This window comes from Pleurodeles waltl, chromosome 6 (genome assembly GCF_031143425.1).
Source record: "Pleurodeles waltl isolate 20211129_DDA chromosome 6, aPleWal1.hap1.20221129, whole genome shotgun sequence".
Classification (NCBI taxonomy): Eukaryota; Metazoa; Chordata; class Amphibia; order Caudata; family Salamandridae; genus Pleurodeles; species Pleurodeles waltl.
Window position 1 is genome coordinate 872,899,547 of NC_090445.1, and position 13,331 is coordinate 872,912,877.

Consider the following 13,331-nt stretch of genomic DNA (forward strand, 5'->3'; position numbering starts at 1 on the left):
GTTCCCACAGCAGAGGTTAATGGGATCCCTGAGAAAGAAGCCCCAGAGCTGACAGTGGAAGACATTGCCACTCTGGGTGACCTGCCTGAGCTTGCTGGTTGTCAAGTTGAGGGTGGGCCCACCATGGAGTGTCCCATTCTGGAGGGCTAGAGGTGGCAAGCTTAACCCATGCAGCAGAGAAAGCCTCCAGGGAACACCTAATCTACTGGGACTATGATCTCCTATAGAGCAAGCCTAAGGCTCCTGGTACTGGGGCAGCCCATGTGCTGGTGGCCCTCAAGTGATACAGGGCCTTCCTACTGGGTTTGGCTCACAACATACACCTGTCAGGACATTTGCAGCAAGACAAGGCCTTTGCCAGGCTTGTCACCCACTCCTAATGGCCCCTAATGAGTACAGCCTCAGATACATTCTGCCGGTCCAGTCCTACCGGCCTGGCCAGTGGGAGGACAGGGAAAAAGCAAAAAGCTCTCTTGCTTCCATTACCAGTCGTTGGCACTCCCTTTGAAAGGGTGGGCAACAACATCATTGTACCTTTGGTCCCCAAGACATCCTTAGGCAACAGGTTTATCCTGGCCTTAGTGGACCATACCACATGCTACCCACAGGTAATCCCTCTGAGGTCAGTGACTGCATCTGTGGAGGCTAAAGCTCTGATTGGGATCCCTACCCATGTTGGGTTCCCCAAGGAGGCAGTGTCTGCCAGTGGCACTAACTTCATGCCCGCATACATGAAGTCCATGTGGGATGAGTGTGGTGTAACTTACATGTTAGCCACATCCTATCACCCACGAACCAATGGTCTTGCGGAGAGATTCAACATCACTTTGAAGGACATGATTATGGGTCTACCTGAACCCACGAGGCATAAGTGGGACATCCTCTTGCCATGCCTTCTCTTTGCCTTTAGGGAGGTGCAACAGAAAGGAGCAGTGTTTAGCCCCTTTGAATGCCTCTATGGCCATCCTAGTAGGGGACCTCTGAGCCTTGTCAAGGAGGGGTGGGAGCAAGTACCCAGGAATCCCACAGGATGTGGTCAGCTACATGCTTGTCCTCTACAACCAGATGCACGCTTCTGGAGAAAGGCAAAAAGCAACCTTGAGGACAGCCAGGAGTTCCTGAAACTGTGGTATGACCTGAAGGTCACTCTGGTGGAGTTTCAGTCTGGCCAGAAGGTAAGGGTCATGGAACCAGTAGAGCCCAGAGCACTCCATGACCACTGGACTGGCACATAGAGGGAAGTGAGGCCTAAGATGCTTGCTTTAGCAGCACCAACATATCCTCTGTCACTCAACGAATCGCTACTGCTGCGTAGATTGGAATCGGTGCATCACTCAAGTTGCGCAGATTGGAATTGGTGTTTAGCTCCTGTTGCTCCTATTGTGTGGATTGGAAGCAGTGCATCACTGTTGTTGCAGGAACATACCCTGTGCATTGCCTCTGGACCCGCCATACCTTGGATGCATCACCACTACTGGGTGAAGAAAATCGGTGCATATCTTCCACTGGGTGGGGAAAAATAATGCATCTCCTTCACTGCAGGGATCGACACCAGGACATTGCTTCTGCTGCACCCCATCGTTGAGATTGAGGCAATCAGGATTGAAGTACTTTTGTTTAACAGGCCTCATTGGGTAACGGTATCTGACCCACTCACCATCGTGGTTGGCCTAAACTTTTGACTTTTTTCGGTCTAGCATGACCAGATATCCCCCATCTAAAAGTTATGTTTTGTTATGTTATGCCGATTTGTACAGCACACTATCACATGGGAGGGTATCCTGGCACTGAGTATGTGTCAGTCTTGCCAAATCAATGGCCTACTTGGACTACTCAGAAAGCAAGGCCATCAGCACCTTGTGGAATTCAAGACGTGAGGACGAGGCTCTTATGTGCAGTGGCGGGTCATTTAGGAGCCACGTAGAAGAAGACTGACCTAGAAATCTGGTTTTCCATATGTGTAGAATGTGCGCAAGTAGAAGTCTGGATGAGCGGAGGTGTCTGGAGTGTTTGTGAAAGCAGATGCGATTGTTGAGGTATGTTGGGCCAGTGTCAAGTAGTGCCTCGAAAGTGTGGATGAAGAGTTTGAATTGAACCTCTTTGTCTTGAGGAGCTAGAGGAACTCCTTCATTGAATGAATACCTAGTATGTAGGCCTACCAGTACGATATGTACCGCAGTTTATTGGAATGTTTGTACCTGGGGAGCACTTCCTCTACTTCTCCTAGTGACCATGTACACCTGTCAGCCAACCAAGATGCGTTGTTGTGACTATCTAGACACCCACACAGAGGAATATCACCAGACATTGGCACACTACAGCCATCACATATGACCAAGCTCCACCTTCCAAGCAGATCCACAAAGCAGCACAAACAGCAACGGTCACTAGAATTTGACCATGAAAGCTGCCACACAGTTCTAGGCACTATGGGGTGTCACTGAAAGGCTTTCTAGAACTAGTGGAAGTTCAATATTAAAGCAGCGAACACATTTAATTTGTCCCTGGTAATGCTGTGACTTGCTGAAAATAAGATAACGTTCCATGGTATTATGGTTGAAAGGAGCAGGAGATTCACAGAAGAGCAGCCATGTTGACTAGATGTGATCCACTGTCATACCCAAAAACAATATTCCTTTTTTTAGGCCAGGAGTTAGCCAATACCTTTTCATTTTACTAAAATATGTATAATATACTTACCTATAGGGGCTTCATTCTCTTCATTCGTTGGTTTGTTGTGTCATTCACATTTTACTTCTCTCCACTATAGCATATGGAATTGGGTAGTAGGTCAGCCTACTTAGGCCACTGCTTTATTTCATTTTCAGTGACTGTATTTTGTTCTCTCACAGCGAGCATATCCATACACTAGCTGGTTCCAGTCAGTGTCATTGTTTTCATTTTTACATTAGGACTACATTTGTGTTGCCTTTGTGTTTAGAGCCTGATGTGATAACAGGATGCTTCTAATGCATGTTCCATCCTTATCAGATCCCATCTCCTGCCAAAACTGTTGTAAATTCCTCTTGGGGTGTTTTGCTTTTCTAACTGCTATTTCACAGCACACCAGATTGTGTCAATTAAAAAATCTATTTAGTTGACCATTTCTTTCTTTCCTTCTTTCTTTCTTTCTTTCTTTCCTTCTTTCTTTCTTTCTTTCTTTCTTTCTTTCTTTCTTTCTTTCTTTCTTTCACTCTTGCCTTGTTTTATTTTGTCACCTATCATTCTTGAATTCTTTCTGTTTCCTTTTCCCTTTTTCTTCTTTCTTTCTCCTTTTCTCTTTCATTCAATGCATTTCGTTTGATCTCCTTCTTTTACTTTCTTTCTCTTTCAATCTTTTCATTATTTATTTTTGTTATTCTTTTTTCATGCGTGTCTTTTTCATTCTTGCCTTCTTTCTTTCATTTTTCTTTTCTCTTTTCTTGTTTCTTTTTCTGTCCTTCTTTCTGTCCTCCTTATCTTCTTTCTTTCTTTCTTTTCTTTTGTCTTTCTTTCCTTCTTTCCTTCTTTCTTTCTTCCTTTCTTTCTTTCTTTCTTTCTCTCTCTCTTTCTTTCTTTTTTCTTTCTTTCTCTCTTTATTTTGTTATTTGTTTCTTTCTTTTCCCTTCCTTCTTTACTCCTCTCTTTCTTACCTTCTCTCAGTCCTTCTCTTTCTGTACTTCTCTTTTTCCTTCTCTCTCTCTTTCTTTCTTTTTCTATCCTCTTCCTTTCGCTCTCTCTTTCCTTCTCTCTCCTTCTGTCCTTCTTTCAGACTTTTGTTCTTTCACTTTTGTTCTTCTTTCTTTCCCTCATCCTTACCTTTTTTCTTGCCTTCTTTATTTCTTGCCTGCCTTCTTTCTTTACCTTTTCCTTCACAGGGACAAAGTATTAGTGGGAGTTCTGAGGTACGAAGAAAGACAGGCATCCATCGACACTGCCACAAAGGAGTCTAGGAAAATGCTCATGTATTGAACAGAAATCTGCGAAAACGCAATGATGTGAAGACCTGGGGCCAGATGTACTGTAGGAAACTGTTTGCGACTCGCAAACGGCAAAATTTGCCGTTTGCGAGTCGCAAAACGCAGTTTCCTATGCAGAAATGCATTTTGCGAGTCGGAACCCACTCGCAAAATGCATTTCCGACTGGCAAATAGGAAGGGGTGTTCCCTTCCTATTTGCGACTCGCATTGGGATGCAATACCATTTGCGACTGCATACGCGGTCGCAAATGGCATCGCAGTTACCATCCACTTCAAGTGGATGGTAACCCACTCGCAAATTGGAAGGGGTCCCCATGGGACCCCTTCCAGTTTGTGACTGGACCCAAAATTATTTTTACAGGGCAGGGAGTGGTCCAAGGGACCACTCCCTGCCCTGAAAAAATACCGAAACTAAAGGTTTCGTTTTTTTTTTTAAGTGCAGCTCGTTTTCCTTTAAGGAAAACGGGCTACACTTAAAAAAAAAAAAAATGCTTTATTTAAAGCAGTCACGAACATGGAGGTCTGCTGACTACAGCAGGCCTCCATGTTTGCGAGTGCCTTGACTCGCTATGGGGCCGCAATTTGCGACCCACCTCATGAATATTCATGAGGTGAGTCATTGCGACCCCATAGCGAGTCGCAGTCGGTGTCTGAGACACCGTACTGCATACCAAATTGCGAGTTGCAATTTGCGAGTCGGATGGACTCGCAAATTGCAACTCGCAATTTGGTTTGTTGCTACATCTGGCCCTAAAATAGAATATAGTGAGAGGGACTGAACAGGGAGGTATGCTCTATAGTTGCAACATCTGTAAGGGAGACCCAAGTACTCGACAGTAGTGAAGACTCACTTACGTCTCCTAGTAACACCGAAGGTTTCTGTAATTGAGGGAGCGAGGGCAATATAAAATAGCCTGTGAAGTGCTCCAAGGGTGGGCTCTGATAAGTTTGCATTGCAGGCATTCAAATGGCCCCATTTGTGTAACACATCTGTTTTGTGTGATTGTGCAAAAGATGGAGGGTACTCACCAGTGTATTCTAGGACTAGATGTAAGGTGTAGAGGTGAAGTGAGGGATTTGCCTGGTTTGGTTAAGTGCAGTTAGGGTTTATTGCATTCAGTGCATAAAGTTTTCTATCTGGTGTGGGGTGCTTGCATCAGGTATGTAGCTGGAAGAGGAATCACTGTGAGATCTTATGTATATGACAGACTGTAGTTGTTCAGCAGAGTTGGACAGAGAAAATATTTTGGGGATGCACATAGCATACACCAATTAAGTAATGATGGGGGTGTATTGATTAAGATTTTAACCTGGGATATTAGGCGCACTAATAATGTGATTAAATATAGAAAGATAATTTCCTATGCAAATACAGATACGCCATAGTGAATATACTTATTAGAATACCAACAAGATAGTCTGATGCCAGGTTAGGAGCTGTGCCAGTCGTTTTCAGTGTATACCTCAGGCGCATAAAGAACCATCATTTTGAATCATAAGTGCTTGAATTTTAGAGTGATACGTGTGAAGTTGGATCTGGAAGGACGATTTGTAGTTACCAGGGCAACCCTGCACCATAGGTGATTTGCTGCTGGTCAATGCCTATGGCCCTCATGTACACAGACCTAAACGTTTTTAGAGTCTTCTAACACCGTGTCCTGATGCCCCTGATAATTAATTGGGGCATTTTGGGGACTAGATAGGTTATTCTCTAAAATGGTGTAGATAATACAAATCATGTGTTTTTGTTTTAGTGGATATATGTCAAAAAGTATACATGTTGGAGAGTCAGCACACTTATTCATGAGTGAATGATTAACGATAGCACATAGTTTGCTTCTGACTTTGCATTAACGTGACAGATATGTAAAGAGATGCAACTGCAATTTGTCCAACCATGAGCTGGTCAGGTTGGAGTTCATCATCCCAGAAACATAAAGAACTAGCATTGTACTGATATTCAAGACTGGTGTTCACGGATATAGAGTTTTCCTCATCTCAAGTAGTACGACTCTTTTTTCAGAAGAACACAAACCCTTTCTAGGACGGCTGATTTTCTAGGAGACATCTAATGTATGTGGTGGAGTGATTTGTTTATCACACAAAAAGATCTTACTGAGGGTCATCAGGTGGGAAATGCACCACATAGAGGGTACTCTGGGAAATTAAACCTTTAGAAATGTATGCAGGACTGAAAAGGAGAATGAAATTCATTTATTTTCTTCGTTTCTGCATAGTCCAGTAGCTGAATAAGAAGTTTAAAAAATGTTAAGTCTTTAACTAAAGAATGCTCCATGAAGCACATATTTTACAGGATTTGTCATTATTAACCTAGGACAAAAATGTATTATTGATAACTTTAAGAATTTGTGTAGCAACATAGGCTATGAAATGTATAATGTATAATTGTTTCAACCTTCAAATGTTCATAAGTTCATCTAATGAATAGAATTTTTAATGATGTCACAATATCTGTTCCTTTTTTAATAGAATGGATAGAAAAGAGCTTAGGGAAAGGATATGATGTTTTTTTTAAAGTGCATCAAACTAATCACAAACGTTTTCTCTCCTATTTCTTGAGCGGCTGGGAATTGACATCCAATGGATAGTTTAGTTGCAATGATAGAACAAACTAAATAAAAATGTTTCTTAGCTCTTTTGTTAGAGAGATTTGTCAACTGAAACTGCCCTGTTCTCATGAAGACATCAATTTTGATTGGTTGAGCGAGCGGAGCGGTGGAGAGGAAAAAAAGAAAATGCAAGTTATAAAATGCATGTTCCTAGACTAGCGTGGGAAGTTTTTTAGCTGAAGCTGAAGATTTTTAGGCATTAGAGGCTCAGGCTCATTCATCAGTGATTCACTTCTCCATTTCGATACTCTGTTCTTTCTCAGACTCTGTCTGAGATACTACTCAGTCTCACTTTGAGCTGCTTTATTTTTTACACTTGGGGCCTCATTTATGATGTTTTGGTGAGAGCGGCACCGCAAGGAATCTTGCTATGGTGCCCTGCATTAAAAAAAAGGAAGGGCTGTCCCATATCTATAAGTGCATTCCTGTCCCTCTGCCCTGGTGCACAATGGGCAGACATGCACCAATACAGGCACCCTTGCATCATGGTGCAGAGGTGTCTGCAGTGTAGGGATGATTGTTTTTGTGCAGGAAGGGTTATCTTCCTGCACAAAAACAATCAATGGAGGTGTTTTCCTCCTTCTATGTGTGCTGCAGAATGCAGCACACGTAGGAGGAAATAACATGGAGAAATAATGTTATTTCTCTGGGAGGAGTAGGCTTTTTACGCATTCCTAGGTTTATGACATCTCATAAATCTGGGAATGTGTCATAGGCCATGGGTGTTACGTGGGAACACCCACCATAATGCCCATGGAACGCCTATATATTGCAGGGTGACTAATAGAAATGTCTTTAAAATATTGAGATTTGTGCAAGTTTTGATTGCAACCTTTATTTGTCTCATGCTACTCCTCGAAGGTCTGACAACTGGGGCCAAGTTATAGTGCAGAAATATAGTATTATTATTTTTGAGGTGATTTCTGCATTCCAGCAGTAGGTATAACTCACCTTCCAAAGGTAACAGATGAGGAAGAAGGAGATATAAGTGCAGGAAGTGATAGATGGCATTGGGTCACTAAATACAGCAGGCCTAAATGGCTTTGCTGTGAAATTTTACAAGGAAGTTTGCAGCAGTGCTGGTCCCAAATATGTTGGAAGCATACAAAGAGGCACTGGCAGAATATCGTTTTCCCCCATCAATGTTGGCAGATTTTATTATATTGTTTCTTAGCCCTAGAAGGACCAGAGCATTCCGATTCTGTCACCCAATTTTACTTATGAATATGATCAGAACATTCGGCTCAGGTGTCTGGAAGACCATCTAACCACTTTGACGAAATGGTCAGTCAATTCAGATCAGGAGAAATGGTCAGTCAATTAAGATCAGGAGAGGCTGTGACTCGTCAAGCTTGGTCTAACTACTTGTCCAGATTGTTTAATTCAAAACAGACTAGGGCTCTCATTATGAACATGGCTGTCTGGGCCACCATTCCGCCAGTGGTGGTAAATACCGCCACCTGCATGGCGGTCCAGACCGCCATATAATAAACGTGGCAGAACCGCCACTTGTGTAACTCCGCCACCGCTAGGCTTCCACCACCAGGCATCCTGGGGGTGGTGGAGTTACATATCCGACAGGGCAGCTCTGCCCGCCGAATAATGTGTCAGGATCCACCAGCCTTTCCCTGGCGGTTTACCCTGCCAGGAAAAGGCTGGCAGAATGGTTGACTCGGGCCCCCATGCACAGTCTCGTCGCGCATTTCACTGCCCGATTTACAGGCAGTGAAATTCATGACGGGTGCACCTACCGCACTGCTACATTGCCGCCAGCTCCATTTGGAGCCAGCGTCAATGTTCAGGCCCTGCATTCAGCTGTGGCTGTCGGGGGGTTCTGTACGCTGGCGGTCTTATGTTGACCGCCAGCACCGAACTCAGTGGGTTTTCCCGCAGAGTTTGTAATGAGAGCCTTTATCTGGAGTGGATGGCCTTCAAGTCAAAACTGTTGGTGTAGTTGGTTCAGCTGCAGGAGCAGTTCTAGTGTGGGACATAATTTGTGCACTTCGAGCAGCTTCTATATAAATCACCTGTGTGCCTATAGCAAATTTCAGCTTCAGAGGATTTCCATGGAAGGGGTGTCTGCTGTCACCATTACTATTTGAACTAGTCATGGACTTCCTGGTCCTGATCATTTAGACTGAGGTGGCTGTACAATGGTGAATTGACAATGGGTGGAGTCAGTTATCTACCTGTAAGTGTGCAGTCAACTCATGTGAATGATTAGCTGTGGACCTACAGGTAGCCTTAGAAATATGGATAAAAATGAGAGGTTTTCAAGCCTTAAAACAATGGGACTAACTACCAAGTGTTTCTGTATGAAAGGAAGACAGTATCACGTATAGTACTTGCATGTGGGAATTCATATATGTAATGCTAGTGGGAATACCCTAAAGTGAAGCAGAATCTGTAAAATTCTCTCAGATAATTCAAAATAAAGATAGGAAAATTGACTCCGGTTCCAAGACAAAAAATTGCAAGTGCTAAAATGCTTATTCCTCCAAAATGTCTTTAGAGGTTCAGAAAAGTGTCCTTTGTGCCAGTTCTGAATTGTTTCACAGGCCCTAGAGCATCAATTTGACATTATATAAAGCATCTGTTGATGAGATGGAGGGACTCTGGCAATTCTAATATTTTGATATGCTCAGGCCAGAGTAGTGTAGGCCAAAATGTAAGGACTTGTCCATAGCGCCCTCCTTATCTGACCGCTACACTGCTAGAACACATTTTGGGTGTTGTGAGCTGTAAAAGGCATATAGAGATGCTTTAGTTTCTATTTCAAGAAACCATCTACTAGGCTAAGTTGGCCACAGATTTAGAAGCAGATTTATCATTTTCACGCAGTGCAGCAAGCCACCATACTGCGCTGCATGAAAGGGAAAGGGCAGGAATATGCGGTATTTAACATGATACAGCACATTACTTTCATTTCCCAGCACTGGCTCACTTTTGGATGCTTAGCACAAACGCACACTCCCTTACGTCATGTTGCAAGGGTGCCTGCATTACAGGCAGGATTGTTTTTGTGTAGAAAGGGATACCATCCTACACCAAAACAATACTGGAAGGCATTTTTTGCTTTTTTATGTGTGCTGCAGAATGCAGAATGCATCACACGTAGAAAGAGGAAAAATCAAGGAGAAATAAACATATTTGTCCTCAATATGGATTTTGACACATTCCCAGGTCTACCACTAATAGTAAATCTTGGATTGTGCGAAAATCCAAAAATGGATGTCTAGGAACACCCAAACTCCAACCATATAATGCTTCCCTGGGACAGAGTATCTCACGGCGATTTGTGCTGCCTTCTGTTAACCTAGATTTATCAAGCCACTCAGGGCCACACACGGTGGCCTTGTGTGTTTTGATAAATCTGGCACAAGGGCAAAGTAAAACCATGATAAATGTGCATGATTACATGAATGTTTGTGTAGACCGTCTGATATCTCAGTGGGATGAGCGCTGCTGTAGAAATATGTGTTTAACCTGCAGTTATGATATTAGTGTTTTTGAGGTCGCTTCAGAGAAGCCGGACAACGAGACCCAACTGGCGCTTCAACTACAAACTTTATACTGCACCTACACTCACAGGATTCATGCTGTAGCATATAATGATTATGCTGTTGTGGAAGCATTTTCTAAGCTTATATCTTTTGTGACAAAATATTAGGGATGAGAAATGATTTTTATGATGGATCCAATATGAAACTTATTTAATATGATCCATAGAAGTGATTTTATTCATATTATATAGCTATGTCACATTTTTACAAAACTGACATATTAGTTAACATGGATGCTGTCTTATGCTGCTCATTCGCTTTTGCCCCTCCTTCTCTCCTCACAAGCTCTGCTGAGCGAAGACAAAGTGATGTCATAGAAAGTTTCCAGTGTGCACATATTGTGAATGAACCTTCCAGTGTTCCTCAACTGCAACATATCTCAAGGTTCTTACGCTGTAGTTCAGTTGCTTGGCCTAGTTTGTTTGCTTGTGTGAAGACCGATTGTTAGATGTTATTTTGGATACCTCCAGGTAGCAATAACATGGAAAATGCTCAAATGTTTTCTTAGAATGGGATATTGCTAATGAGCCTAATAGTGATGTAGACAACTCTGATTTGTCAAATACCTTGTTACATGTAATCATGCCACGAGGAGACTGTGATTTTTCCTAGTTTGTTAATTTGTTTTGCAAGAATTGTGTATAAGAACAACTTGGTTTTGGGGGGATGATTTGGACAGATTACTTTCATTTTCTCATAGGGATGCAGTCCGAATTTTTAAAATGATTTCTTGGAACTTAGAATATTTCTGATGTTGCCAGCTCTGTATGACTCTGCATTTCAGCCTTCATGGAATTTATTCTGTACCACTTGGTTTTGAGACATTTTGTATTAAAAGCAATTCGTTTTTCTTCTGATCTAGAACTCAGTTATTGAGTGGTCTCAATTACCCATGTTTATTGCTATGCTAAATTGAGGTTGAGGAAGGTCCTTTTTAGTGTAAGATCAACTCAGAGAAGAATCCCCTAAGGTACATTTTGGGGCAATCAAAATTTTGAGGTGTCCTCCATTTTGGGGTACATGGTTCTGCTTTCACACTGTCATTTTTATTTTTAAAATGTTGCTGTTGTTTATAGCTTGAAACCTTCAATTAGGCAGGGAGAAGTGCACTAAGAGACTAGTTAAGGATCCAGGACCTTGGGGACACTTGGGTGTCAGGGCTAACTAAGAGGCCAACAAAGGGGACCAGGACAGGTCCAGATGGGTCTGGTCAGCTGGGAAGCAGAAAAGGCCTCTGGAAACTTGTTATATCCCTGTGGTTCACACAGACATTCATCAGACTGACCCTTGTAGTCACTTCTAGGGTCCTGGATTCACAACAAGCTCCTCCCCAGTCATCCTGTCAGGAAGACCCACACTTCTCCACACCCAGGCTCTTTTTCCGTTGTCTGAGAGCAATAAACATCTCACTGCAGGGAGCCAGCAGGAGTCAAGTAAAACCTGGGTATTGGCAGTACGTCATTTTTGGGTTTAAGCATGAAAATAACCAATTTCTAAAAGTATGATTTCCAAAACAGCAAATTAAAATCTGATTTTACCAATAAGTTGAATTCTAAATTACTAATAAAAGGGGTCTTTGAAATATTTTTCTGGCTGCTCCCAAACTGAATCTAGCCTGAATTAAATATAATAGAGTTAACCAGTGTTAGTCTATGGGATGCCAATCTTGCCGCAGTGAAAAATGACTTTGGGGATGTTTCACTGCCAGGACATGTAAAACATTAAACATTAAATAAACATGTTCTACTTTTTAGATATCCTGCACCCTCCCCAATATGCATTTAAGGCCTACCTTAGGGGTCACATAAGTATTAAAAAGAAAGGGATGTGCTTGGAAAAAGGTTCATTTTGCCAGGTTGAGGTAGCAGCTTAAAAGTGCACACACAGGCTGCAATGGCAGACCTAGAGATGTTTTGCAGTGCTCCTTTTGTGAGTAGCACAATGAGTGCTGCAGCCCATGAGTAACATTTAATTTACAGGCCCTGGGTACATGCTGTACTACGTACTTAGGAATTAGAAGTAAAGTAAATGTGCCAATTGGGCATTTGCCAGATTTATCATGTTTAAAAGTGAGAGCACAAGCACTTTACCACTGGCTAGCAGGAGTTACAAGCACAGAATCCTAGGCCCAACAAAAAAGGGGCCAGCTGCAGAAGGCAAATAAATCTAGGCGAATATCATGCAAAAGATGGTAATTTACAACACAGGTGTATGTCTGCGAATATTTGTTATTAGAAAAAAAGTACGTTTGGGCACAGTTGTAAATCTCCACTCATACTTTTATGTTTTTTTTAATAGGGCCCATAATTGAAAACACTCAGCTTAAAATGTTGTTCATTCCTCAGTTCAGAACATTCCGGAGTTTGGTGATGATACAGGCTATGAGATGAGAACGCGAAGTATAACTGTAGTCCATAAACGGTGGATCTTTTAGTGGATGTTCAGCTAGACATTTTTCACAATGACGAGAAACAGACAATAGCTGCTGACCACTGTTTTGTTTTGATGTTATAGGAGTGGCTGCGCCAGAAGCAAAAATACCACGGTGGGAAATGACAGAAGTGATAGCACCTACACCAGAGGCCAGTCAAATGGCACAGTTGGAATTGAGTTACCAAGATTATGACTTCTGCTTAGGCTTCATGAATGGACATCAGATATAACTGACACACACTGGGAAATCTTGTGGATGTCTCCCGATGATAACTGAAGGTGACTGAATGCACATGGTGAAGAGAGACTGAGGGTCAAATCTTGCGGGAACTGCAACTCAGTGATAAACACTGTCCCAGCCTTAAACACTTTCTCCTCTCTAGAAAACATTGTGGTGAGAGCAGGAACATCTTCCCTTGTCCTCCATATGCCCTTGAGGTGAACTCATGGAGGGAGGCTTATGAGGTGCACTTGGAGTTGATGGTAGACAGCAGCCTTCATTACTCATTGGCTGGCTTGAACTGGGACATTAGTTTATGGGCTTGTAGAGAGTTAGCCTTTATTAGGATAGGGTAGCCACCCCCTCATTTGTGATTAGGAAGAATCTTTCTAGTTTTGAATGAGGAGCTGATGATCATAGCCACAACTAGGGTCAATACCCATGCAAGGATTTACGCAACAGGTCTCCTATGACCATGGTTCCCAACCTGTGGACTGAGGACCCCTGGGGTCCACAAAGCCTCCTC

At 42.6% G+C, this 13,331-nt stretch overlaps 1 protein-coding gene across 2 annotated transcripts in view; it reads right to left on the reverse strand.

Moving 5' to 3' along the window:
* Positions 1-13,331, reverse strand: part of CRTAC1 (cartilage acidic protein 1) — a 1,353,390-nt gene that overhangs the window by 1,313,958 nt on the left and 26,101 nt on the right. The window lies entirely within an intron of this gene.